This window comes from Dreissena polymorpha, chromosome 11 (genome assembly GCF_020536995.1).
Source record: "Dreissena polymorpha isolate Duluth1 chromosome 11, UMN_Dpol_1.0, whole genome shotgun sequence".
NCBI classification, from domain to species: Eukaryota; Metazoa; Mollusca; class Bivalvia; order Myida; family Dreissenidae; genus Dreissena; species Dreissena polymorpha.
This window is the reverse complement of record NC_068365.1, coordinates 17,708,121-17,732,538: the sequence shown is the minus strand read 5'-3', so window position 1 is coordinate 17,732,538 and position 24,418 is coordinate 17,708,121. Positions and strand designations below refer to the sequence as shown.

The following is a 24,418-nucleotide window of genomic DNA, read 5'->3' as shown; positions in this document are numbered from 1 at the left end:
TCGGATGTTGCAGATAGGATTTAAGGGGTTTGCAGTTCCTCAGTCATTCCGCTGCCGCGAGTTAGACCACATGTTCTCTACAAAAACATTATCAATGTTTGCTCAATAACAAGATCAAGTCATAGCCTAGCCCAGCACTGATGGCTCCTACAAACAACGTGAAAACCAATACCGAAATTTCGATAAACGTCCGGGTGTGTGTCCTATAGGTTGCTTATTTGCTGTAGATATATGTAGTAATACGCAGATTGCAGGTAATGTAGCCAGCAGCAGCAAAGATTGATAGCAAATTGGGCACTGCCTAACGCATCAACCAACACCCAGTACGATATGCTTTAATCAACACCCTTGAATTGTTAATCATAAGCTAATAATTCAGCCATACTATGTTTGTCTTTGAGGTCTGGGCAATTTCATGTTTTGACTTCTCTGTAGCCCTCTCGAGTTTGATCAAAATCGCATAACATATCATCTGCTAGCGTCGTTTTGCCCCTCAAAAGTACAAATCCTTGGCATGATCCAGCAGCATCTGAATGTCTGAATCTTCCTTGGTCATTTCGGCTGAAAGCTGGCTGTGTATACACTTTTCAACATAAAGATGGTCCCGTGAAGCCCTCTGGACTGCTTTTCGTATCACAATGTGCACAATTGCATTTCTCAATAGACAGCTTCAAGTATGTTTTTGAGAACGGTTTCTTCCATGAGGGATCCTTTGCCCACCGCCCCCCCCCCCCCGCAAGTTCATTCGTTTATGAAACATCCCGAATTCTGAACAACATTTTCAACTACTTTGTGGCGCATCAATGATGATTTCGGCAGCTTTCCAAAACAAGGGTTGGTCAAACGTTAAAATGGTGTGAAGGCTGTGGCAAGGTTGCAAACTACGACTTATGTTGACATAATGCACGCTTTGTCCCCATTGTACATATTAATCATAGGCAAGACTTTGACTGAAAACAGCCCAGGGTACTGGCTTTGCTGATTCAAGATACGCATCATTCCCTGCCAATTCAGTGTTGCGTAAAGCTGAAAAATATCGATCCTCTTATCAAAATCTAGAAATTGCGGCAGGTCCAAACTATGGCGTTTCACATAACAAGCATCACGTCAAAAGTAATGGACTTGCGGTCCTTCGTATTGTGTCATTGGACGCCACGTGCGATTTCTGTGTAACATAATAAACTTAAACTATGTCTGAAAATCGAAATGTGTTCTTTACCCCTCGAAACCTCGGTATAGACAACAAAATCATCTAATCTGAGTTGAAAGATACATAGTTATGATCATTAATAGGTTTTGTTTGCCATCTTGGCGGCAATTTTGAACGCCGTGTTGGATTTGTGTGAAATATAGTAAACTTAATCAATGTCAGATAATATTAATGTGTTCTTCGCGCCTTGAGACCCATGTATATCCACCAAAATAAACAAATTTGAGTGGATATTTACAAAGTTGTGATCATTAATAGGTTTGGGCGGCCATCTTGGCGGCCGTTTTGGACGCCATGTTGGATTTGTGTGTACTATTGTTAACTTAAACAATGTCTTATGATCTAAATGTGTTCTTTGCCCCTTGAAATGTAGGTATAGACACCAAATCCATTAAAGTTGAGTGGATAAATACATAGTTATGATCATTCATAGGTTTTGGTGGATATCTTGGCTGCCATTTTGAACGCCATATTGGATTTGGGTGTAATATAATAAACTTATACAATGTATGATGATCTAAATGTGTTCTTTGCCCCTTGAAACCCATATATAGCCATCAAAATAATCAAATTTGAGTGGATATTTACATAGTTATGATCATTTGTAGGTTTTGGCGGCCATCTTGGCGGCCATTTTCGACGCAATGTTGGATTTTGTGAGTACTATTGTACACTTAAACAATGTCTGATGATCTTTATGTGTTCTTTGCCCCTTCAAACTTAGGAATATACACAAAATTCATCAAATTTGATTGTAAAGTTACATAGTTGTTATCATTAATATGTATTGGCGGCCATCTTGGCGGCCGTCTTGAAAAAAAACTTTCCGGCAGTCCGATTGTGGTAAGCGTTTGATATGTTTTAAAGAAGCTTCTACCCTACCAGGCTCAGTTAAAATACCTTTTGTAGCAATTGTTAAGTGGTTGAAGTGTTTTTTTCATATATTTACCCTACTATTTTGGAGGCAAATGTACTAATTTGTATATTTAACTGCAGATCATACTAGGTAATAATCATAATCTTCATTTTAACACCAAACCTTTTTTTCTAGAACCAATTTTGAAGAAATATTTGAGAATTATACTAGCTAAACTAGCTATTTAGTCAAAGCCTGACGGTTGCCATAGAAACAGCTCAATAATAACTTATAGCTGCCCCACGGAGATTGTTATCACACATTTTGTTTCTTTATATTGAGTGTACAATCAAGTAAGATAGGTGTTGTTTTACCCCCCTGAGTGGTACACCCCAACCCATCTGGCTGATAGACTATTTGTATTTATGTCAGATGTGCAAAACATTTTGGGGGAGGGCATAGTGATTCAAAAACACATCTTTTTTTCATTTATGTTTGGTTTTCCCATAGTGACCCCAAATAAACCAGGGGCGACTACTCTGCATTATATGTTTATTACAACATACGGATTAGCCTCCATTGAACATACATGTAATGACATTAAGGGGCATTTAACAGGGAATTAACTTGTCCGCAATAGCGAAAGTAAGTGGTTTTTTCCAGGCCGTTTTAGCGTGGCGCTGCGCCATGCCCTTTTTTGTAGCGCCACGCTGCCCCCTTTCAAAGCCATTTAGTGCAACGCTGCCCTTTTCAAACGCCGCCGCACTGTCCTTTCATGAGCACCCGCTGTTTTCCGTCTTGTTAAAAGCCAACATGTGCCCTTATTGATAACATCTTAATTGCCGCTTGACCAAACTTCTAAGCCGACTGTATCTGAGTATGGCCCCAAGGCAGCGTAGATTCCCGCGGTTGTATTAGTCATGCGTGAATAAACCCGTGTCAATATCAATCGATAATGTCATTGGCTTTGTTGTAACAAGCACACTCATCGGCCCGTAATGTGTACTCCTCCACGATTAAATCGTGGACAGTTAATCCGGAGACTTGTAATGAAAATATCGATGTTATCGTCGTGGAAATTGTGCATTTCATGCATAATTCAGTTATATCAAAACATTTATTTTTACGTGTAATTAATTTTTTGAAAAAAAAGTTGTATCTCGATCGTTTTCGTCTTCAAAATAATTAATTATTGAAACAGTTACTGTAACGTATACTAATTATACAAAAAGCGAATCGAGAATAAGGCGGACATACACGAGTGTACGTTGCTATGCGCACCTGTCACATCATTTTAACACGATGGCGGACTATAAGTAAATAAATTGTGACTATCGGCAAAAATGGCAAATAACGATCAAATTAACGATGGAGAACATACATATAGAAGGGGTTAATGAAATACCTGTGATAATCAACGATGTGAAAACGTTTTAGATACCAACAACATATTTATTAGTTATCTACCAAGTGGATGTATGTCACGGAAACGAGTGTTTGCTAATCGTTAACGTTCAGTTTACTTGCAAAGTTAAAAATCTGACAATATAATCGTTAGAAAACGGGATAAGACGAACATGGTTTCACTTATATGTTAGTGGATTTTTGTATAATCAGATTCATATGCATAAATTGCTTTATTATGTTTGTTGTGTTGTACAGTTTACTGAAACAGCATGGAACTTGCATGGTAAATATATGAATATAAATTAAAGTAGGTTTAATACATCAATAACCATTAAATGTACATTGTTATATTTCTTGTTTTTCCCACACATGCCTCTGCTTAAATGTTTCTCCTAAAGCCAAGTATTAACAGATTGTTGTTGCCCTTTTTTGCCTTGACTGCGCGTCAAAATGCCATTTTTGAAAGAAATGCGCCATGCCCCTTTGTCCTCCTGGAAAAAACACTAAAAGTACAAAGAAAATTTGGTGGATTCGGGGTAATATGTATTTTAAGGGGTGTTGCGGCAGTTTATTTAACCGAGAATATATTTATAGCAACACCGATGATGCTATTATCAAAACTCAATATAATTGTTATCAGTAATATCAGAAATGACCGAGTTTGTTCATAATTCAATTGTCAGTAGTTCGATCCCACATTTTGGTGTTAAAAATAGTAAAAAAATGATGTTTTTTTGGGGACATAAAATAAAAAAAAATCTCCATTTTTTTGACATTGTGTTGTTTAATTAAATAGTATTTTATTTATCTCAGCTTATATAATATCTATATGTTGTCTATTTCATAGGTTATTAATTGGTTTGAGGCAATTAGAGATTTTCCAGTTTAAATGAAAAAGTACATGTTATATAATGGTGAATAAAATCAAAACAATGCAAGTGATCCTTTATTTTTATTTCATTTTTCATATAGTATTTGTATATAGTACTTGAATATAAATTTTGAACAAAATCTATTTGGTAAAAAACCCCAGCAAAACTGCAGCAACACCCCGTAATTCACTCGTGATCTTAGAAAACATATTTTCTCGAGTGGCGCAATATTATTTTCTTTAATATCTTGTAAATTAAAATCGATATTCCATGGAATCCCACAAATACCCTCTATATCATTCACAGTGGAATCACAAGTCAACTATTGATAGTATACAAATGTTTAACATTAAAAAAATTAATGAAATTATGAATATAAGATGCTATTATATCTTTAGCAGTTTCAATTCAGTCTCAACAATTTTCTTTGCATAGTTTGAACGAGTTTCGTTTTTTTCCTTTGCTGCCCTCCTCAGCGGGTAATACTCTGCAATGAACTTCATTTTGCCAGTGGTTTCATTGTTCTCGAACAGTTTTGTGTAGTGATCTCGAGATTGCTCCATGACTGCTCGTCGTTTCAGGAGCTCTTTTTCAGTTTTTTCTGCCTCTTATTATGCTCCCCCAAATATTTTTTTTAGGGGAGCATATAGTCGCCGCTTCGTCTGTCCGTCCGTCCGTGCGTCCGTCCGTGCACAATTTTTGTCCGGGCTATTTCTCAGCAACTAATGACCGCAATTCAATTAAACATTATGGGAAGCTTCACTACCATGAGGAGATGTGCATATTATCAGCCGGTTCTGGTCGGATGATTTTTCACAGAGTTAAGGCCCTTTGAAATTTTCCATTAACTGTACATATAGTGCAATTTTGTCCGGGCTATTTCTCAGCAACTAATGACCGGAATTCAAATAAACTTTATGGGAAGCTTTACCACCAAGAGGAGATGTGCATATTATCAGCGGGTTCTGGTCGGATGATTTTTCACAGAGTTATGGCCCTTTGTAATTTTCCATTTACTGTACATATAGTGCAATTCTTGTCCGGTTTATTTCTCAGCAACTAATGACCGGAATTCAATGAAACTTAATGGGAAGCTTCACTACCAAGAGGAGATGTGCATAGTATCAGCCGGTTCTGGTCGGATGATTTTTTACAGAGTTATGGCCCTTTTATATTTTCCATTTACTGTACATACTGTGCAATTCTTGTCCGGACTATTTCTCAGCAACTAATGACCGAAGTTCAATTAAACTTTATGAGAAGCTTCACTACCAAGAGGAGATGTGCATATTATCAGCTGGTTCTGGTCGGATGATTTTTCACAGAGTTACGGCCCTTTGAAATTTTCCATAAACTGTACATATAGTGCAATTCTTGTACGGGCTATTTCTCAGCACCTAATGACCGGAATTCAATGAAACTTTATGGGAAGCTTCACTACCAACAGGAGATGTGCATATTATCAGCCGGTTATGGTCGGCTGATTTTTCACAGAGTAATTGCCCTTTGAAATTTTCTATAAACTATACATATAGTGCAATTCTTGTCATGGCTATTTCTCCTTAACTACTGACTGGACTTCAATGAAGCTTTATGGGAAGCTTAACTACCTTGAGGAGATGCGCATGTTATTAGTGAGTCCTGGTTAGATTATTTATTTAGAGAGTTATGACCTTTTGAAATTTTTAAGTTGCTTAACCATCCATCGTATAATTTTTCCAAAGTTATGCCCCTCAAGACGTTTTCTTTTATCTGAATATATAGTGCAATATTGTGACAAAAAAACCTTTGGGGAGAATCACCTGTCTCCGACGGTTTCTTGTTTTCTAAAGCCTGCTCATACTTCTGCCTTGCAGATGCAGCATCGACTTAAAATACATCTGTAAAAAGCACACTCAATGCACACTCAACACTTGTTCAATTGTCAAATATCAACCTTTGCACAACTAATGTTTATTTTTGCATATGTTCGACATGTATATCCCTTTTGATGAGTGTGAGAATCTCCTTAAAGGAAGCGTGTTAGTAATTCAGGGTACTGATGTGTGAGAATCTCCTTAACGGAAGTGCAGAAGTATTTCAGGGTACTGATGTGTGAGAATCTCTTTAAAGGAAGTGTGGTAGTAATTCATGGTACTGATGTGTGAGAATCTCCTAAAAGAAAGTGTGGTAGTAATTCAGGGTACAGATGTGTGAGAATCTCTTAAAAGGAAGTGTGGTAGTAATTCAGGGTACTGATGTGTGAGAATCTCCTTAAAGAAAGTGTGGTAGTAATTCAGGGTACTAATGTTAGAGAATCCCTTTTAAAGAAAGTGTGGTATAAATTCAGGGAACTGATGTGTGAGAATCTCCTTAAAGAAAGTGTGGTAGTAGTTCAGGGTACAGATGTGTGAGAATCTCTTAAAAGGAAGTGAGGAAGTAATTCAGGGTACTGATGTGTGAGAATCTCCTTAAAGCAAGTGTGGTAGTAATTCAGGGTAATGATGTGTGAGAATCTCTTTAAAGGAAGTGTGGTAATTATTCAGGGTACTGATGTGTGAGAATCTCCTTAAAGAAAGTGTGGTAGTAATTCAGGGTACTGATGTGTGAGTACTCCTTAAAGGAAGTGTGGTAGTAATTCAGGGTACTGATGTGTGAGAATCTCCTTAAAGGAAGTGCAGTAGTAATTAAGGGAACTGATGTGTTAGAATCTACTTAAAGAAAGTGTGGTAGTAATTTAGGGTACTGATGTGTGAGAATTTCCTTAAAGGAAGTGTGGTAGTAATTCAGGGAACTGATGTGTGAAAATCTCTTTAAAGGAAGTGTGGTAATAATTCAGGGCACTGATGTGTGAGAATCTCCTTAAAGGAAGTGTGGTAGTAATTCAGGGTACTGATATGTCAGAATCTTCTTAAAGGAAGTGTGGTAGTAATTCAGAGAACTGATGTATGAGAATCTCATTAAAAAAAGTGTGGTAGTAATTCAGGGTACTGATGTGTGAGAATCTACTTAAAGGAAATGTGTAAGTATTTCAGGGTACTTATGTGTGAGAATCTCCTTAAAGAAAGTGTGGTAGTAATTCAGGGTACTGATTTGTGAGAATCTCCTTAAAGAAAGTGCGTTAGTAATTCAGGGAACTGATGTGTGAAAATCTTAAAGAAAGTGTGGTAGTAATTTAGGGTACTGATGTGTGAGAATCTCTTTAAAGGAAGTTTGGTAGTAATTCAGGGTACTGATGTGTGAGAATCTCCTTAAAGGAAGTTTGGTAGTAATTCAGGGTACTGATGTGTGAGAATCTCTTTAAATGAAGTGTGGTAGTAATTCAGGGTACTGATGTGTGAGAATCTCCTTGAGGAAAGTGTGGTAGTAATTCAGGGTACTGATGTGTGAGAATCTCTTTAAAGGAAGTGTGGTAGTAATTCAGGTTACGGATGTATGAGAATCTCCTTAAAGGAAGTTTGGAAGTAATTCAGGGTACTGATGTGTGAGAATCTCTTTAAAGGAAGTATGGTAGTAATTCAGGGTACTGATGTGTGAGAATCTCCTTAAAATAAGTGTGATTTTTAATTCAGGGTACTGATGTGTTAGAATCACCCATAAGGAAGTGTGATAGTAATTCAGGGTACTGACGTGTGAGAATCTCCTTAAATGAAGTGTGGTAGTAATTCAGGGAACTTATGTGTTAGAATTTCCTTAAAGGAAGTGTGGTAGTAATTTAGGGTACTGAAAAAAATGTGTTAACGTTAGAAATTGTTTCCTAGAAACGCATAAATGCAGTTAACCTTTCAGATACACAAACATAAATATTGTCAAGATACCAATGGTACTGACACAGAACAAACTTTGCTTTATCGGAAGCAATTTAAAAAAAATGAAATCAGCAACTTCAACAGTTTATTGAAATATTACTATCATCTGGTTTTGTTCTTTGTCCATTGCCCATGGATCAAGGGATGACAATTGTAAAATTGTCGGACAAGAGAGTTATTCAATAATTACTTGTCAAGTAGCTTCTTCAGTGCACCAAGTAGGAACATCTTGCATTCCATCCTGAATTCCATTAGCTGTTTCTCTGACCCTTGGGCACTCTTTAATTGTTCTTCAGATTTCATAGCAATGTTTATTCGACTGTACACCAACTGTCCTTCCTCAAAGTTGGAATCTTGAAATGTTGTCACAAGTGTTTGCTGCGTCTGCCGTTTCCTTTTTCACGAGTCTTCTTAGAAGGGCTCTCAGAATGTTTTTATCCGAGAACTGGTATAAATGGCTTGATTGATTGGAATTGATCCAGTGAGGGATGTACAAAAAATGCCACAGAGCAGAAGAACTCAAGTTTTGTGAGGGATCATTTTTAGCTCATCTATTTTTTGAAAAAAAAGAGCTATTGTCATCACCTTGGCGTCTGCGTCGGCGTCCGGTTAAGTTTTGTGTTTAGGTTCACTTTTCTCATAAAGTATCAAACTATTGCATTCAAACTTGGTACACTTACTTACTATTATAAGGGAACTGGGTAGGCAATGTTAGATTACTCTGGCTTGCATTTTGACAGAATTATGTGCCATTTTTATACTCAGAAAATTGAAAATTTGGTTAAGTTTTGTGTTTAGGTCCACTTTATTCCTAAAGTATCAAAGCTATGGCTTTCATAATTGCAGCACGTACCAACTATCATAAAGGGACTGTGCAGGCAAATTTATGTAACTCTGACTGGCATTTTGAAAGAATTATGGCCCCTTTATGCTTAAAAATTTGAACATTTGGTTAAGTTTTGTGTTTAGGTCAACTTTATTCCTAAAGTATTAAAGCTATTTCTTTCACACTTGCAACACTTACTAACTATCATAAGGGGACTCTGCAGGCAAAGTAATGTAACTCTGATTTGAATTTTGACAGAAGTCAGAGCTCCAGATAAGGTTTTGTGAAATTCTTAAATTACTACCAGATTTTCAAAAAGAATTCTTAACTCTGAAATTTTATTCTTAACGTTACTACTAAGTTTTGGAAAATAATTCTTATTTTTTCTAGATGACCTAAAAATAAATAATAATGGTTATTTTCATGCAAAACAATCAAAATAAACATACTAGCAACGTTATTTATGCGAGTTCAACAGTGTCTTTTCAGTATTATACAATGTTATTTTTCAAATACCTTCATATGCCCAAACTGTGCTTACATTGTATGCCTTAGATGAATTTTTACATATTTCACAATTAAAACGGGTCTCCCCTTCAATCTTTTCAACGATTAGCCACGGGACTTGTCCCTTCCACTCGTTCAATGTTTTTTGTGTGCTAAAGTTTGGACCCGTCGTGTCGCGTTTTTGTTTAGCTTTTCCGACTGTGTCGGCAACTGAACATACAACATCGTATAAGATCTTTTCTATTATGTCTTTCTTAACATTTAACTTCGGCTCACTTTGCGTACAATAAATGTTAAAAGCGTGTTTATGGACGCTTTGCAGTTTTTTAAGACGTTCTCTGGTCGCCACCATTGTTTTTTCGACAGATAGACTGTATACGCCGCTTTTATTGAAAACAAAGCGTTGTGTTATACAAACCCAATAACCATTCTATATAAGCACCGCAACGATGTTTAATACGCGAAAAGAACTCAATAACAATCGATACGAACCGATGTAAAAATAATATTCGTAACTTGATTTTGAAATTCTTAATGGTACGACAAGATTTTAAAATAAATACGTAACGGACTTAAAAATAATTCGTAATTACGAAAAAACGACCCTTATCTGGAGCTCTGGAAGTATTGCCCCTTTATACTAAGAAATTTGAAATTTCTGTTAAGTTTTGTATTTTTTACTCCTAAAGTATCATAGCTATTGCTTTCAGACTTAAAACACTCGCTTACTATCATAAGGGGTGTGTACAGGACAAGTTGCATAACTCTGGTTGGCATTTTGACAAAATTATGGCCAATTTTTTACTTAGTAACTTTGAATATTTTGTTAATTTTTGTGCTTAGATCCACTTTACTAATGAAGTATCAAGGCTATTGCTTTCAAACTTCAAATAGTTTCATAATATCATAAGGGTACTGTACCTGGCAAGTTGAATTTGACCTTGACCTTTGAATAACCTTGACTCTCAAGGTCAGATTATTAAATTTTGCTTAAATTGCCATAACTTCTAAATTTTCAGATTTGATTGATACTTTGAAAAAACAACACTTACCTGACATACTACAATAGACTCCACCCAAACCATCCCCCACGCTCCACCCCAGAATCCCCCCCCCAAAAAAAGTAATATTGTTTTCCATTTTATGTTTTTTGGAAGATAATGTAATAAATGACCACACCTCCACACTATACCCCCTCTCTACCCCACGCCTCCCTCCTTTTTGATTGAAGTATTGAGATAGGTCCCTTCACCTTTAAAAATAAAAATAGATGAGCGGTCTGCACCCGCTTAGCGGTGCTCTTGTTAAATCTTGTCACTGTTTCGTATTAAGTGGATTTAGAGTTTTCCTAAACAATCACTGTTTCAACATATCTAACAATTTAAGACCGATTATTCATTGAACATTTTATATTTTACAACAAACAATGTGATTCACGCTTTAAACGCAGCATTTTACTAGAACCTTTGCATCATGACAGATAATCGCCTGTGCGTTCTGAAGAGTCTTAAAACAAGATGTACAATTGAGGTATGTTTTACAAAGAAGTTTGATATTCACAGATGGGCCATGTCATACATACATACATACCTACACCATGTCTCGTACATTCATGTGATATTGAATCTCAGTTTTGATGCTCTGTATTAGACCTTCCGCCTTGGCATGACTTGAGGCCCAATAACAACACAAATCTTGGCAGTGATACTGAAAAATTGTTAAGATAATTTTCTATTCAGATACAGTCATTACTATCGTTTTCAGGAAATGCTTGTGTGCATATATTTAAGCAATATTAGCTTACCGGTATAAACTATCGATGCAGTTTAAAACCAATATAATTGCATCTTGTATTTAGTTTAATATTTGTGGAGAATTGCTAGTATATGCTAGTTGTTTTTCTTCTATGTGCTTTAAACAAATAATAATGTGTTAACGATTTGAGTGATTCATTCTGATAATTTTCGCATTGTCCGTTATATGATTAAACATTTACTATTATGTTTGAGATTATATCAAAACAATCAGTTTCAATGTTTGTTATTCGATTGATAAACTGATATTGTAACTACTTATCTGCATCACAAAAAGCTAGTAACATAAATGGTTGACCTCTTGTGTTGTTAAATCTTATGACCCAATGCTTTTGTTATCAAAAATCAGAAGTGAATCCTTAAGTCCCAGAATGGTAGAACTGAGACAAATCGAGTTGGCAAACAATGTTTAGGCAATTCACGCGTGGATGTTTGGCATCACAATTTGTTGTTTTGTTAAACATGTTTGTTTATAAAGAGTTGGACTTTTGTCAGACTTGTGAAGGTATGTTGTTCGATTAACAATTGCCAAATGTTATACAAATTTCAATTTAGTGTTGTTAGAGATTTTGTAGATATACCTATTCAAACTAAAACATTTAATGTGTTTGCTTCATAACCATACTAATCAAAGCGCCGTAGGCGCTGAAGGCCTTTGGGCTAGATTTAGGGTGCTTGGAAAGAAGTGTAGTGACTAAACTGAAGTAAATGTAAACGGATCCACGCTATTTTGCTGCCAGATACAGTGTACATGTATGCTGATGTTATGAAGTTGAAGGTTTAATATGTTACTCGTGCTTAATATGTCTATCTAGTTTTAAATACTTCGACCTTTAAGCTAAGGTCATTCAATGGTCAAGGTCATCATAAAATAGGTCAGTGGGAAGGTCTTGTCCAAAGGGGAGTTATGGACAAAAATAAAGTAAATCCAATCATGAACCACAAAGTTATGGTGAATGTTAAGTTATTGGGTGCTTTGACTTTTGAGTTCAAGGGCCAAGGTCATCAAGAAATATGTCCGTGGGAAGGTGTTGATCAAAGAAGAGTTGTGTACAAATATCAAGTGAAAAAATTATTCTGTAGGATGGTATTATGGCAGAAGTATAATTTTTCGGACAGACAGTTCAGAAACCATATGCCTGCCTTCGGGGCATAAAAACAATGTATGTATGAACAAGCTTAAATTGAATAATATATTTATGGTTGTATTTTACAGACAAACATTTTCAAGAGATGAAGAGGACGATTCATAATTAGGCTAGGTTTCTTTAACTGAAGTGTTAATCGGATGTCAAGTTTCTCATTTATACTCTGGACAAGTAGTATCAAGTGTTGACAAGAGCACTGCCAACAGGTGCAGGACGCTGGAATACAAGCGTTGACACAGACTAAGTTTCAAATCCAAGAAGAGAAATAGTTCCCTCATGTCAATAGAAGTAGGTCATCACATAATCATTCTACAAGAGTGTTGAATTTCAAGTTGAAAGCTTTTAATGATTGAGAAATTGAAGTCGGAAAAGGGGAATAACTCTTTAAATAATGGTGAATAAGTGTCTTCTGTTGTCAGTAGATGAAGGTGTTGATATTCTACAAGTGCATAGACTTCGAAGTTGAAAGCTTCGATAGTGTTTGAGAAATTGTAAGTCGGTAATAACTAGTAAAATATGAAGGATAAAGTTATGTGCTTTTGTCAGAAGTTGCATGTCATCATATTATATAAGTGTGCAGACTGTCAAGTTGAAAGGTTGGACAGTGTTTGAGAAAATTAAGTTTTTTGTTGAGAATCTGCCAATATTTCTATGTACTAAGTCAAAACAAGGGCAGATAATTCCATAAATATAGGTCACATGGTAACCAGCCTTGTCAGTATGGACTTAACAGGCGAAATTGAGCAAGTATTGTAAGTTTGAAGAGGATATCTTTGATAGTCTTTGCGGAAATTGACATTTACAGACAACTAAACAAACGCGGACGCCGACTACCTGGCTATGACAATAGCGCTTGTTTTGTTCTAAAAGTCGAGCTAAAAAGGGAGATATTGGTAGACTATCTATTTGAGATCAATCTGAAGGCAGGGCAAAGTTACCAATACCATCGTAATAAATGAACAAGTACTTAGTGCTGAGATCAATTTAATGATCACAATGTATCAACAACCTGTAGAACATGGAAGGTAATTGTTTTTAACATCAAAGCTTAATATAACTTGACATAATGAACTATTAACTAATAATCTAGCTCTACAAAATGATTTTAAAATGTTTGGAACAAGAATGGTATCATGCAATTCTCTTCCTTTTGTGTGAGTTATTAACATATGCACAGTAAATGTACAAGGGCTAAATAACAAAGACAAATGCACTAAAAGTTTCAAATGGTTAGACAAAAACAAGTAATATATGTCTTTTTTATATAGGAAAGTCACCTAAAACATACCTTAGTAAAAACATTGAAAAGTGGTTGGGACGGAGATATTTATCTTAGCGGACAACATACAAATAAACAAGGCATCGCTTGTCTGAGTAAAAGTCATACAGGAATAACAGTGGATTACTTGAACGAAATAATGATTGGCAGACAAGCAAGTATAGATATAAAAATACACGAAACACAATTAACATTAATGAACGTTTACGGTCCGAACATAGATGAATCCAAATGTTATAATAAATAACCAAGATAAGAACATTATAGTCGGAGAGGATTTTAATATTGTTCTTAACCCATTATAAGAGATAAAAGAAATGGAAATCTTTATACTCACTCCAAAAAAAGGGAACATTTTGAATAACATAATTGAAAACTACAATTTGATAGACATTTGGCATACAGTTAATCATAATGAAAGAAAATTCACCTGGCACTCAAACACAAAACCAGCAATATTTTGGAGATAAGATTTTTTTAAATATGCGAGTCTATTTGCAACATTATCGACACATGCAACATAAAACCAGAATTTATGACTGATCAATCGATAGTTGAACTTTAACTGCATGAAATACAACCTGAAAGAGGCCCAAGGTACTTTAAAAGTAAGTAATAGCTTCTGAAAAGATACACAATATTAAACACAAATATAACAGGTAATAACCAATACAGTTTAAGATAACAAAGATTCAAATCCAAACACCTTATGGGAAATAATTAAAGGCAAGATACTTAACACAACAATAAGATGCACGTCATTTAAAACAAGAGTGTTGTTAGGCCCTAAGGCGCTCACCTGAGAGCAAAAGGAACTAGACTATTCTGGACAAATGCAAGCTAATTCATGAAGATTAGACCAAAAAAGTGACTTTCAACATGTTTTTTTATATTTGACCTAGTGACCTAGTTTTTAAGCTCATATGACCCAGTTTCAATCTTCGCTAAGATTTCATTTGGACAAAATAATGTTTTGACCAAGTTTCATGTAGATTGGCCAATAAATGAGGCTAATATAGCGTCAACAAGTTTTCACTAAAGCCATATAAGGACAACTGCAATATCATTAGTACAAAATATTCTGACCAAATTACATAGGCATTGGACCACAAATGTGACTTCTCGCGTTATAACAAGGTTTTACTATAGCCATGTAAGAAAAACTGGCCCGCACCCTGGCAGCCATGTTTTTCAACAGACCAGAACCATTTTCAAACTCATCCGACATATGGTCTGAAGAAATGTTCTGACTGAGTTTCATGAAGATTGGACAATAAATGTGACTTCTAGAGTGTTAAAAAGGTTTTACTATAAACTAAAGCTATATAAGGAAAACTGCCACGACCACTGGCGGCAATGTTTGTCATTTAGCTGGAACCATTTTCGAACTTGTTTAAGATTTTATTGGGAAACATGTTCTGACGGACTAAAAATGTGACTTCTAGAGTGTTAACAAGGTTTTACTGTAGCCATTTAAGGAAAAACTGCCACGCCACCTGGCAGCCATGTTTTTCAACCAACGGGAACCATATTCGAACTCGTCCAAGATATCATTAGAACAAATGTTCTGACTAAGTTTCATGAAGATTGGACAATAAATTTTTCTTCTACAGTGTGAAAAAGTTTTACTATAGCCATAATAGGAAAACTGCCCCGCCCACTGGTGGCCATTTTTTTCTTCCAACCGGAACCATTTTTGAACTTGTCAAATATTTTATTGGGACACATGTTCCGACCAAGTTTCATGATGATTGGACAAAAAATGTAACTTCTAGAGTCTTAACAAGGTTTTACAATAGCCATATTAAGAAAACTGCCACGCCCCCTGGCACCCAGGTTTTTCAACAACAAGAAGCATTTTCGAACTCGTCCAAGATATTAATGGGACACATGTTCTGACCAAGTTTCATGAAGATTGGACAATAAATGTGACCTCTAAAGTGTTAACACGGTAAATGTTGACGCTGCACGACAGACGACGCACAAAAGGCGATCACAAAAGCTCACCATGAGCACGTTGTGATCAGGTAAGCTAAAAAAACACAAACTTGAAAATGAAGCCATAAAAGTCATTGAAGCACTTGAAAAACAGATGCATAAAAGAAACACAAATTATACCACCTCCATTGAAGAAGGAAATTCTTACCAAAAAAAATTTTAATAGAAGGAATTTATCACACACACCTCAATGGCATAATACTTCGAGCACGGGCACAGCATGTTGAACACAATGAAAACAATACAGAATAATGTGCAAACATTTTAAAACGTAGAAGCAAACACAAAACTATACACAGACTAGTAGTTAATGGCAAAGACATAACAAATACAAGTCAAATAATAGAATAAGCTTATTTTTCGAAACACTATAATCGAAAGAATGTTGAAAATAACAACCTCAGTAAAATAACACATCATGCTTTAAAAAAAGAGGAATAACAAGTATGTGAAGAATTACAAACTGAATATGAATATTGTGCAAATAATACAACAAGCCTATTTTTTTGAAACACTCTATAAACGAAAGAATGTAAAAAAAAACACCCTCTGTAAAAAAACACATCATGCTTTAAATGAAGAGGAAAAAGAAGTATGTGACGGATTACTAACTGAATGTGAATGTGGACTAGCTCTTAAAGAAATGCAAAATAACAAAAGTTCGGGATCTGATAGCATCACGAACAAGTGTTATAAAATATTTTGGAACGATATTTTAACACATTTTACTAATTCACTAAATTATTCATTCATTTAACAATGGAGGTCTTACCACGCGGAAAGCAAAGTGTTAATGATAATGAAATGTTTAAGAAATGGTATCGAGATCAATTTAAATGAAGGCAGGGCATAGTTACCAATACCATTGTAATAAATGAACCAGTACGTAGATCAATTTAATGAACAGAATGTATCAACAACCTGTAGGGCATGGAAGGTTATTGTTTTTAACGTCAAAGCGTAGTATAATTTTGAATAATTTAGTATTAACAAATAATCTAGCTCTACAAAATGATTTTAAAATGTTAGAAACAATAAAAGTGGCATGTATTTCTTCTCCTTTTATATGAATATTAACATATGTACTCTAAATGTAAAATGGCTAAATAACAAAGACAAACACACTTAAATTTTCAAATGGTAAGACAAAAAAAGTCTTTTACAGGAAAATCACATCACACGTACCTTCGCACAAACATTAATAAGTGCATGGGACGGAGATATTTATCTTAGCGGACAACATACAAATAAACAAGGCATCACTTTACTGATCAAAAGTAATACAGGAATAACAGTGGATAACTTGAAAGAAATAATGATTGGTAGACAAGCAAGTATAGATATAGCAAGGAAATTCGTTGAATTGATATCCCCCGCCAATATGCTGCTGGACACAAAAGTGTTATATTTGACACTCAAAAAAGCATTCAAGATAAAAAGGGCCATAACTCCATTATTAACAGATAATGTACAATGCCATTTAGCGTGCATTATTATCTTATCAATATATATACTCATTCCAAGTTTCAATGAAATCCGCCAAAGCACTTCCAAGATATGGCTGCCGACACGCAAACACATGCATTTTTTCAAGATACAAAGGGCCATCACTCCGTTATTAACAGATGGTGTACAATGCCATTTGGCGTGCATCATCCTCTTATCGATATATATTTTCATACCAAGTTTCAATGAAAACCGCCAAAGCACTTCCAAGATATGGCTCCGGACACAAAAGTACCTATAGTAAAAAGCATTTTTTTCAAGATACAAAGGGTCATAACTCTGTTTTTAACAGATAGATGGTATACAATGCCATTTGGCGTGCATTATCCTCTTATGCATATATATACTAATACCAAGTTTCAATGAAATCCGCCGAAGCACTTCCAAGATATGGCTCCGGACACAAAAAGGCCTATAGTAAAAAACTTTTTTTCAAGATACAAAGGGCCATAACTCTGTTTTTAACAGATTGTGTACAATGCCATTTGGCTCCGGACACAAAAGTGCCGGACGGACAGCTGGACGGACGGACAGACAACGCCAAAACAATATCCCTCCGCCTCTGGCGGGGGATAATAATACACGAAACACAATTAACATTAATAAACGGTTACGGCCTGAATATAGATGAATCCAAATTTTATGAAACATTACATTCCAATAAAATAAATAACAAAGATAAAAACATTTTACTTGGACGTGATTTCAATATTGTTCTTAACGCATAATTAGAGATAAAAATAATGGAAATCTTTATACTCACTCCAAAAATAGGAACATTTTGAATAACACAGTTGAAAACTACAATTTGAGGGCATAATACTTCGTGCACGGGCACAGCATGTTGAACACAATGAAAACAATACAAAATACTTTGCAAACAATTAAAAACTTATAAACGAACAAAAAACTTTCAGAAACTAGTAGTTGATGGCAAAGACATTACAAATAGAAGTCAAATACTAGAAGAACGCATATTTTTTAAACGATCTATAAACAAAAATGTTGAAAATAACACCCTCTTAAGAAATACACATCATGCTTTAATTGAAGAGGAACACACAGTAATTTGATGTGCCTGCACTTCCAGCTTGTTAAGTGAACAATCAATCGTGCCACATGTTATTTCACATGATGACTCGAATAAACAGCCTCAGACAATGAACAGGAGCAAAATTTAAGTGTACAATTTCGAGTATTGAAAGTCTCATTCTTAAATCAACCATAATCTAATCTAGAAGTAAAAGTGCTTTTTTGCCTTTCATAGATAAACTTTCATAAGGACTTTTCGGCACTACAACAATGGATCATGTCAATTTTCTTGCTGATCACATGAATAAACTAACCATTTATAAGAATGGACAACTGTATGTCAGGTATTAAATATAACATGCTACCAAACAAATTTATTGACTGTGGATTGCAATCAACATCCTCAAATATGCACCAAGCCATTGATTATGTTACAAGTATTCTTATGGATCAAATAAGAGAAACCAGTAGCATACATGATGAATTAGAAGAATTTAAGTTAGGAGTTCCAGATTTAATCAATGGAAAGACATGTACTCAATGAATGATTTTCTGTTTGCAAGAAATGAATCAAGCTTGTTTGTAACTTAAAAACTTCTAATTTTATAACTGAAAGATCCTTTGCATTTATACAAGGTCGAGTCTTTTCCTGTACCTATAAATGCTACATCTCATGATCTGTAGATGAAACTCAAATATTAAATCTCCCTGCTTTCTTATTGATAACTAATGGCTAGACCCAATTAAACTGAATGTGTAGGGTTCAGCCTAAAGTATTGTAAAAATAATTTTGCCTAAATACTTCTTCATGTTGTATATTGGCAATCTTTGCAAATGACAAAATCAAGCAATTATATGCGTAATTTCAGATATGTTAAAAATGCCATTATACCTACAGCAAACACAACTATATTAAAAACTCTATGAATACATGTATACATATCCAGGTGACATCAAATTAACAAAACCAAATTATTTTTTTGCCCATTAAAAGTTTTTAAGTCTTGTTACTTGAAAAAGAACAAGGGCTGTTTGTAAAACATGCATGCCCCCCATATGGGCTGTCTGTTGTAGTGGCAGCCATTGTGTGAATACGTTTTTTGTCACTGTGGTGGTGGTGGATGTGGTGATGGTTTCATGATACCAGGCGTAAGCCTTCTTGAGTTATCATCCGGAAACCATTTTCCTATTTCCAGTCAACCATTTTACTGCCTAATTCCATTGTGACCTTTGACCTAGTGACCTGAAAATCAATAAGAGTCATCTGCAAGTCATGATCAATGCCCCTGTGAAGTTTCATGATCCCAGGCGTAACCGTTCTTGAGTTATCATCCGGAAACCATTTTCCTATTTCCAGTCAACCATTTTACTTTTTCAGGTCACTGTGACCTTGACCTTTGACCTATTGACCTGAAAATCAGTAGGGGTCATCTGCTGGTCATGACCAATGTCCCTATTAAGTTTCATGATCCTAGGCGTAAGCATTCTGGAGTTATCATCCGGAAACCATTTTCCTATTTCCAGTCACTATGACCTTCACCTGTGACCATTGACCTCAAAATCAATAGAGGTCATCTGCCAGTCATGATCAATGTACCTATGAAGTTTCATGATCCTAGGCCTAAGCGTTCTTGAGTTATCATCAGACAATCATGTGGTGGACGGACCGACAGACCAACACACCAACATGTGCAAAGCAATATCCCCCTTCTTCGAAGGGGGCATAACTATGAGAAGTAGGAGCTTGTTGTTAAAAGTATGAAAAAGTAGGAGATTTATTTTTTTTAAAAACTAGGAAAAACAAGGAAAACTATGAATGCTGAATAATGTCATGTATATGTATAACAGTTTACTGAAGTTTCACTGAAAGTACTTCCGAACCTTTTAATTGCAGTTTGTTTGTTTTTCGCTCTGTAAAGAAAGATTCTGGATCCAAGTCTTCTTCAAGTTCTTGTGGAAGGGCAGCCATTATTAATTGTGAAGGAATTGCCCTCACAGATTCATCATCGAGGAGAAGTTCTGTAACGTCATCTTGTACAGAAGCACCATTCACTGTAACCGTCGCATGTACAGTTGGTTGTTCGACTTTCTGGAAAAAAAAGGAAATACTTCATATGGCAATACAAGCATTACCTTTCAAGGATAAGGCAGCATCAGACATAAACAACACAATAGAAGTTGTTTGTTTGTTTTAACGTCGCACCGACACGTTTAATGGCTATATGGCCTCTTTTCCCACTTGTGATGGTGGAGAAAGACCCAAGGATCCCCCTCAAGCATTTTTAATCATGAGCGGGCACTTGGGTGGAACCATCGACCTTCTGTAAGCCAGCCGGATGGCTTTGCCAATTGAAAAATTCAACTCCCAGAGCGAGGATGGAACCTACATCTGTGAGAGGCAAGTGATCTAAAGTCAGCCACACAGTGACAAACGCTTCTTAAATTGAATTAAATTAAATCGTGATAATCTTGCGAAGAATCGGATTGATTTTTCATTACGAATACTAAATAATTTTTATGTCTAGACAGAGCAACTCGGGGATTTCTAAAGAATTTGGGGAAGGTACTGGATGGATCCTTTCTAATGGGAAGGAATGTGTTGTGAAATCTAGAATTTGGGGAAAACCTAAATAGAACATACTTTTACTCAGGAACAAGATACCTTTTGTAGGCATTCAACATTGGCTTTTAAGGCAATTTGTCTGTCACTGGCATTAAACATATCAATGATCGAGTCTCTTACCTGGATTAGGGGAATTTCAGTAATCTAAATTGGGGGAAAATATGTTTGAATTTGGGGAAAGCCTCCTTTTACGTGGCACTTACAAAATACCTTGAGTAAACTTGATAAAGGACCATTATAATGGTGCTACAGACCAAGTTTGATGAACATCCATCGAGAAAGGACGTTATAAAGATGCTACAGAAGTTCACGAGAGGAAGATTTTTAAAGCTTTTTCTATTTTTAGCTCTAGCGGTCCCTAATAGGTAATATGTTTAAGTCATATTCAGCGTATATTTAAGGCCTTTCTCCATAGATGTTAGTCTTAAATAATGAAGACAAACCATGTTTATCAAAGTTATAGTCAATAACAACAGGTGACTCTTAGCATTGACTTGACATAGACTAGAAAAGTGCCCATAGGACACGGGTGCCCCCCCCCCCTTCACAGCTTTATATTAACATGATTTGCAAAAATCTTACAAGTATTAAGTCTCTCAAATTAAAAGCAACATAAATTAACCAAGGGCCATTAATGTTACATGGTGCGAATCTTCACACGATGAGCAACAAGCCTATTAAGTTTCGGGACTGTAGGAACAAACTCCTTTAAGCATAATTCTACTAAGTCAGGGGTTACAACTCTGATTTACCAATTGAAACAAAACTTTAAAAAAAACTCAGATGCACAACTTCACATAGTGAGCAATAATGCTAAGAAGTTTCAAGACAGTGACTGTAGGTCTTTTCTTTCTTGAGGTCTCAAGACTGTAGGTCCTTTACTTTTATAGATATGCGCAAACTGTTTTAAGTATAATTTTACTAAGTCGAGAGCTATAACTCTGCTTTAAGAAATTGAAATCAAATAGAAAACCACAGGTGCACAAATTTACATGTTAAGCAATAATCTTATGAAGTTTCAAGGGTGAAGGTCTTATACTTGTGTAGATATGCATGACACAAACTTTTTTCAGACGCACGGAAGGACAGCAAACAGATGGACAAGGGCTTTTTTTTTGGGGGGGGGGGGGCACAAAAATAGGCAACTTGTCATGGTGTTCTGCCCACCATTAGTGCATCATAGCTAAATTATTTGAAAAATCCTTAAAGTATGCAGTCAAAATGTTTACTTACAGTAACTGAAGTTGTGTAGGTAGAATTGAAGCTGGTTTCAGTTGTGTACTTTGTTTGGTAAGTGTGTATTGTCAAATCAGTGATTTTGACGTGATCCCCAGTTCTGACATCTTTGTTAGTGTTTCTCCACAAAACCACTTTTACTCTGTCCACCGTTTCATCCTGTAGGTAAATTGATCTTATATTTGTCGGAGTTTTCGACTTTCCTACAAGGATGTCGCGCTCTTCTTCATCCTGTATAACATGATTACATACATGAATTGAGTTATAGGCAAAATTACAACAGCTGTCAGTAATGGTGTGCACGACTTGAAGGAAATACAACATGCTGACCAATATTCCTGTTAAGTTGCATGTCTTTAGCTCAAGCATTTTGGAGGTTCACGCGACGCAGCATTTTGGGACAGACAGACCCACAGACAAGTTTCATTAAGAATGGACAATAAATGTAGCCTCTAGAGTGTAAACAAGGTAAATGTTGACGCTGCATGATGCACGACAGACAAATGGCAATCACAATAGCTTACCATGAGTATGTTGTGCTCAGATGAGCTAAAAATGGAGTGAAAAAGGGTTAAGATTAGTCATTACGAGCTGTTTTATGGAGAGTTAATTGTATAAGGCCTAACGAAAAATTATGTTCATTTCCGGTTACCCGATCGACCGTCAGAGTTTACCCCTGACTGCAATTCTTTTATTAAAATGTTCGCGAGTGGACAACAACGATATTGTTTGACACTATTTGGTCCCTATGTAGATCTCAAAAGGCCTGAAGTTTAAACCACGCCGCTATCTTTGAAAATGGCCGTCTGCTCAAGCGTAGTGGCTTGACAAGAAGGCAGAGCTGCCATTATCTTCCACCATTTTGGAATTCAGGGTAGGGGAAAAAATTCAATGACGAGGCAGAGTCATGTTTATATCTAATACAACCTGACTTGTTTTAAAATGTTAATACATTTTTAACATTATTTCAAATTATTGTAATTTAATTTTCGGTAGTTTTTTTTTTATTATTTAATTATAAAAACCAATCGTTCCCTTGATGCGAAGTTTGACAGCTCTGCATTCATTTAAATGTAAATGTTTCCGTGTTTTATAAAATGCAATCGTAACCTCCAGTTTGAAACAGTACTTGATTATCACAAGAAGGTCAGTATCTGTAATATCTTGATTTGTTTTGTGCGGTTACCTCGAGTGTGAAACAGTATTTGATTATCACAAGAAGGTCAGTATCTGTAATATCTTGATTTGTTTTGTGCGTAACTTTCATTTAAATTGTTTGAAACATGTTGGTACAATACATGTACGAACATCTAATAATTTCGAACATTTTCGAACCAAATATATATAAAAAATACTGACCCTCATGTTTTGAGCGTGTAACCGGAAACATACATGTTTTTTGTGTTAGGTATAAGGTAAATGTGCTAGTCACAAATGCATAAACACCATACAAAATATGGCAGATGACTATTTTGTAACCAAGTTTTACCAGGTTTAACATGTTGGTGCAAATTTATACAGTAAGCTACTATGTAATTTTTTATGGAACACATTAGGGGAATTTAATGAAATGAGCGCCATCGCAATAATTAGACATGTTTTGCAACCAATTCCAAAGGTATTATAAGTACACTGTATTATGTGAATTTGGAATAAGACATCAAACTTGGAATGGACATTGTTTTGTTGATTTTCTAAAACAAAACTGTTCCTTTCATGAATTGAATTTATGTTTGTAATGATTTATTTAAACTTCAAGCTTAATAAGTAATAGGAAATTGCTTATTAAGCTTTATGTTCATTTTAATTGTAGTTTTCAACTGTGCGTGGCATGGACTTAAAACATTGGTTCTTCATTAACAATCACATAAATCAGTGAAATATCTACTTCGTTTCCATCTTATAAGCCTGTCTGCTATAAAGGAGATAGTTGAAAATTGATGAATGAACGTCCTTCCCGCATGTATTTCCATTTTCTTTAAGTTTAATTGATCATTGGAACATACAGTGTTGACAAAAAGTTATTAACCGTTCCTGGACCACCAATGTTGTTGATCATTGCTGAAAAGATAATAAATATGCAGCATTTTAATTTGAATAACCATAAAACATAATTTAGGTGATCACACAAAAAGTATATCATTTTCAGAATAGTTATTTTTGTATTTGGAACATAATTTATTTTTTTGTTGTTTGTTTGAGGAAAACATCAATACTCGGTCATAAAATTCAAATATGCTGTCCTTGATTTCCATGCATTTACAACACATTTTTTTCCTTACATGGCACATTTTCATTTCCAAAATGAAAGCAAAT

The 24,418-nt window shown here is 35.4% G+C and overlaps 1 protein-coding gene across 2 annotated transcripts in view; it reads left to right on the top strand.

Annotated features, from left to right (window-relative positions):
* Positions 1 to 24,418, top strand: part of LOC127851033 (uncharacterized) — a 141,321-nt gene that overhangs the window by 108,479 nt on the left and 8,424 nt on the right. The window contains exon 5 of one of the 2 annotated variants that reach the window (XM_052384484.1): positions 12,497 to 13,556. The exons of the other annotated variant lie outside the window; for it this stretch is intronic. The gene's annotated coding sequence lies outside the window, so the exon portion shown is untranslated. Of the gene's footprint in view, positions 1 to 12,496; positions 13,557 to 24,418 lie in introns of those variants that run through there. 2 annotated transcript variants of the gene reach the window in all.